Source organism: Lathamus discolor, chromosome 10 (assembly GCF_037157495.1).
Source record: "Lathamus discolor isolate bLatDis1 chromosome 10, bLatDis1.hap1, whole genome shotgun sequence".
In the NCBI taxonomy this organism is placed as follows: Eukaryota; Metazoa; Chordata; class Aves; order Psittaciformes; family Psittacidae; genus Lathamus; species Lathamus discolor.
The window spans coordinates 10,836,047-10,842,046 of record NC_088893.1 but is presented as its reverse complement, the minus strand read 5'-3'; positions in this window follow the sequence as shown (position 1 = coordinate 10,842,046).

Sequence of the window (6,000 nt, the reverse complement as noted above, 5' to 3'; positions counted from 1 at the left end):
TGGAAGTACTTAGGAGAAGGGGACCTCTGAATGTCTCACTGTGAAACTCATACAGGACCAAAAAGTGTTTGTTTATGAGTTTTAGTAACACATTTGTCATGGACACCTGAATTAGTCTTCTCAGTGAAAGTATGCCTGGGGGATGAGCCACCTCTGTACTTTAAATACTCGCCAGGCACTGAAGAGCACTGCGCTGGAAGCCAGTTCTAGACCTTTGAAAAGTCTAGAAAGGTCTTTTGTTGTGAGAAACTTTAGGGGAAGGCGGGGAGAAATGTACTTTGCCCAGCTTTCAAAAGCTGAACCATGGTGTGACCAGGAGTGCAAAACTTCTTGTGTCAGAATAGGGTGGCTGGTTAGGGCTCCTAGCTGGGAAACAGTGGCAATATTGGGACTGGGATACCGGTGAAGGGGTCAATGACTTAATAATGCCTGTAATCACTCCTGAGAGTTCCATTCTGCTGTGCACTTTGACTCCTACTTAGTCACAGCATGCCTAGGAAACTGGGTACTTAGGACATTACTGACAACCTGATGGATGGACTTAGGCAAGAGCTAGCTGACAGAATTCTGCCCACCCAGAGCAGTGGGGCTGCTGAGCACAAAAAGGCGCCAGAGCTTTTGGCACCTGAAGGAGCTTTTGCCAGAAACTGCTGCATTTACAGCATCTGATGAAGCTGAGGAGGGGAGGCAGAGCTTTCCTAGGTTTCTGTCATGAGCACAGGCGCCAGCAGTCTGCATGAGCTGCACTTTGGTGCCTGAGTGCTATTTTGGATCTCTCCCAGAGACCTTGCATCGGCATGTGCTCAGTGGGCAGTCAGTATGAAAGCTCAAGAGGGGCTAGGTATGGTAAGTGCCTGGCTTGCTTCATCAAGAATGACGTTCTTAGAATGGGTGGCTTCTTCCTAGGTATGAGCTGTGGAAGCCAGCTCCAGCATCTAAATGCCAAGTCAGGCTGTGCCCAGTTCTCTCTCTAGCAGGAGGAAATGCTATCCTGTGGCCAGCAATACACAGCAACCAGCATTTTTGAACAGAGTACGTATGGGAGGATTCAACAGCATTGGGTCATCACAAAGGCCCTCAGGCAGTAAACAAGTTAACCAAACCAAAACCTTGACAAGGAGGAATTGCTCAAAGAAGGTGCTGGAATCTTTTGTTGGAAGACATGCCAAATCTTGCTGCAACCCTCTGTGGGCAGCCACTCATGCTACTGCAGGTTCTCACCCATCATTTGACCCATTGGAACAAGCCGTGTGCGTGAGACATTGAATAGCACTTCACCAATTTACTTCTGGCATGCTTGTCTGTGCTGCCTTATCAGCTTTCTCAGTGGTTTCCTCCAGATATTGTGTAGTGTTCAGGGAGCTGAGCAAACCCAGTGGGATATTTCAGACAAGATATACATAGTCTTTTTTAATCTTTTTCATAGTAAGGATATGGATTTTTAATTGCTGCTCCTGCAACTTGCTAGCAGGCTGCTTCTTCTGCAAAAGACACTTGTGTTTCCATCCTTTTCACTTGATCACTTGGCAGACCTGTGACAATCAGAGGATTGGGGGGATTTCTGAGTGCTAAAGAATGTGTAGCAGAAGTCGGGGCATGGCTAGGGAAAATCTTTTATGAAGAGGTTTTATTCACCCTCTAATGAATGAAGCCAGAGGTTGTGTCTGGCCAGGTTTCACCTGGAGGCCGTGGACTCAGCCTTTCTGAAGTGTCATTGTTAGGGTACCATTTTTTAGTATCTGGCCTCTTATTTGGGGTGGGGTCAGTTTTGGGTGGTCAACTTCAGTTGACTTGTGATCCACTCTAGCATCTATCCTTGTTGCTGACTTCATCAGTCTGACATTTGGCCAAACAGACTCCAAACTGGTGATTGTCTCTAAGAGTTGGCTCTAGCATATATGAGATGGAGAGTGTGCTGTAAATACACAGATCACACAAAGAAGCATGGAAAGATACAAAAGAATGAAGAGAGTAGCTGCTTGATGCCCAGCAGAAGGGAATTGGGAAGAAATAAGAACAGGTATGTAGGGAGATCTGTGCAGGAACTTAGAGGCGAGGATGAGAAGTTTCAGCCTATGGCAGAAGCTAAGAGGAGATGCATCTGGGGAGCTGATTCATCCAAACAAAGGTCCCTTTCAAACGACAATGTGCATCACCAGAAATCACTAAACCAAAATGACTTGAACAAAGCAACAGATAAACACTTGAGAAAACTCCCCCTGCCCTTAGAGGAAGCCAGGCGAGTCTCCAGACTTCACCCTTACCAGAGCAGACACTTTTCACCCTGTCTCCTGCAAGGCTACTTCATGGTTTCTTGCTCAAGCTTGTCACAGAAGAAAGAGCAAAATGCTGCCTGCCCTCTTCATGCCGTGATGATAAGCCTGCAGTGGCGTAAGGCAGGGTTTATTTTAATTGGACTTTTAAACTTTTTTCCTGGCACTTTAAAGTTTATGAACGGAAAGGATCAGTCTGACTCAGAGACTGGGCTACTTCCAAACATTAATCTTAGCTGCCATATGTTAATGTAGTTTGGCTCTGCTGCATCCTATGGTCTAAAGTCAGATGTCTGTACCCTTTCATCTCTGGTGTCAGAGACATGGGCAGATTGTGATTGCCTGATGTGCAACCTACAGGCATTTGATGGCAGTCTATGAGTAAGAAGGCCCAGAAAACATCCATATTGTGTTCTCCTGAAATTCATATTTTATCATTCTGCAGTGTTGTTTGCCAAAATGATAATGTCCAGGACAACTCTGTTCTGTGCTGACTGAAATCAACATACAGATTTTGTTTATTACAGTATTTTCTTCAAGGTAATAAAACTTGGCGTATGAGGTTGTGTTCAGTAGTACAATATTTAGCCCCTTCCCTTTAAGTTGGCTTGGGAGGATGGATATAACAAACACATAAACAAAGATGACTGTCCCGGTCATCATGATTTTTCCAGCACTGAAGCATGAGTCTCTCATCATTTGTGTTTCACTCTATTCCATTCTCTTTCCCAAATCTTTCCATTCTGCGGTAACTGTTTTCAAGTTCCATCCAGGGTGTACACTCACACTATTTGGTGTTTCCCTGCCCCTTCCTCATCTTCTTACTCACACACTCTCTTCCCTGAAATCATCATGGGAACAACCCTATGCAAAAAAAAAAAAAAAAAAAAAAAAAGAAAAAAAAAGAAAAAAGAAAAAAAGAGAGAAGTTTCCAATTATATTTATTTCAATGGAATTTCCCTGCTGCCTTTTTTCCATATCCGTGGATGTTTTTTGCTAGCAACAATAGTGTGAACAGCGTCAGGAAGATGAAACCTTTACATGAAAACATTACAAGGGCATTTGCAAAGGCTAACATTAGCGTAATGAAACTTATTTTCCTAGATTCTCTCTCAAACCTCTGTGCAGGGAAATGTTTCCTCCAGAGGCAATTCAGAGCAATAAGCTCATTCCATGGAGAATAGAGGGTATCCAGAGAGACTAACTCCTTAAGCCTAAAACTTGAAAGCTTAAAAAGACTGAAATCCATTCTCATCTTCCAGGGAGTTACAGCAGACGTACACCTAGTCCTACTGTTGTAGATGTGTTGGCCTTGTGTGCTGACATGGAGAAAGTTGTTCTTGATTGGATAACTGGTTTATTGTACAGGACAACATCCCTCAGTTCTCTTCCAGCTCTACAGCCAGTTTTCTAAGCAGTTCTGAGCAGGGAGCAGTTTTCTGCATGAGAAATTATGTAGGCAATTATGTTAATTAATATAAGACTTTTCTCCAGGAGGTCAGACATTTGATGGGCAGCTGGTGGACATTCAACTCTAGCAAAGGTTTAAAGCTGAGGTGTTGGTTTATGATAATGGGTGTTAACGATCGATGAATAGATCCCTTCTGCTGTGCAAGAAGCCAGATACACGACCTTCCCACACTGCAGGGAAATTTTACATGCACATTTTACATTGCTCTATTTCCCCACAGCAGGCACTGGAACAGCCAGGCCAATGTTTCTGAGCGTATGACTTACGAACAGTACAGTTACGTTCACTTGCCATCCAGAGACTCGTCAGTGACAAGTTGCAGCCATAGAAGATAGAGATGACTCAATACTGGAGCTTTATGTAAATGAGAAACCTCTTCTGTTGCATCCCGTTGTACCAATGAAGCCACGTAAAGTTCACGTCAGTGACGCTGCATTCCCATGTCCCCTCTGTGTCAGGGAAATGGGGTAAGACAGGCGTGGTTCCCCCAGAATGGGCAATATGTCAAAACTGGTAGTCAGTCTGAATGTGAACCCCTAGAACTGAAGATTCCTTCCCAGCAGCAACGCCTGCAGAAAATTTGCTGTTGTCTTTTGCTGTCAATTGCAAAAGTGATTGAGCCTCTTGTCACTTACTGTAAATTCTGAGGGGGAGCCAGATAAGGGGGAAGTACTGAATTTAAGCGAAGCGTGTTCTCCCTGGGAATCAAGCAGTTTTAGTAAAAGCTGTGGGTCATCTGCGACAGAGCTACTAAACTCATTTAGCTTATTGAAAGCACGAGAAAAAGTCCTGCTGCTAAATGGCGTAATATTGCATGCCCTCTCCTGATGGCCTTGTGTAGGCAGCGTATCCTAGGCAAGAGCAATGAGGAGGAGTGAAAGCGTGAAAACGCAGTAGAGCTGAATTGTGTCTATCCAAAGCCACAGATATTATTCCAGGTGGAGGGCCAAATTCTCTGACTCACCCGCACAAAAATCACGCTGAAGTTTGCTGAACACAATGGAATTAATCTAGTGTAAGACTAATAGGAGAGAGAAGAATGGTAACCTCGAAAATGTTGATCTCCTCAGCTGTCTTGTTTCTAGGGTGCCATGACTCATGTGTATGTATGTGTATTGCTGGCAGATGTAGCATAGTCTGACTACTGCAGATGAGTGCAGAAAGCCAAAAGGTATGAAAAAGTTCACAAAGTAGAAAATATTTGTTTTGCATTAGACGTTGTTTAAAATCAGAAGGAAGAGGTAATTGACTCCAGTGGGAGTTTCACTTGAGAAAGGACTTAGGAGCTGAAGTGAGAGATGACAAAAACCTACCTTGCCAGCCCATAGCTCACAGAAAAGTGACTCCCTGTATTTATTCTGTGTAATTCTGTTCAAGCAGATGCAAGTAACTTCCCTAAAATCGTTTCAGAGCCCAGATATTTTTTTCTCAGTATTCAGCACCTTTCTTTTTATATATGATTCTGTTCCTTTATCTGTAAATACTGACTGAAACACTATACAAATTCTGTTCTCATCCATTACAGTCATTCTAATTTGATAATGCTCCTTACATTTAGTTTATTTACCTTTGTCTCATTTTTTCCTTTTCTAATTGATTCAGACATCCATCTGTGGCAACCTGTCCTACCTATTTTAACCCTGCTCTTGTTAGTATTGCAGCTACAGAATTAATGTGTGCTTTGACTTCCAGAGAACTCTGCAGTAAACTTCCCAGACAGGGTACATTGATACAACTCTCATTTCTCATTGAGTTTAAAGGTCAGCCTTATGATGCTAGGAGTTCCTCCATGAGCTAAGTCCTTCATATATTTGTGCTCTTTTCATTGCCAGTTCCACTCTATCCCACAATATAATGGCTAATAATTACGCTCTTTTCGATGGTCTATCTCCTGGTCCATTGAAGGTGGGACTTTTTTCTCAGCAGAAAGCTGACTCATAAGGTATGCTGCTTTCTATCCTTAGAAAAAGTGAGTCATTAATGGATTTTTCATTATACATTCAAGTACCACAGACTGAAATTTTGTCCTCCCAGCCTAGTCCTGAACTAGTGTTTGGGAGTCTTTTTGATTTCGTATTTTAGTTATGTCTCAGTGAGGCTCTGTAAGATACAATAGACACTCTACAAGGAGCTGTTTTGTATTATATGCTATGAGTATTCTGTGTGCTTCCCTAGCTAAAAACCTTACAAAACTCCCTTTACACCTGCATTGTGATAGGTTCAGCTTCTGTTTTCACCTAACACAAATAGTTTATG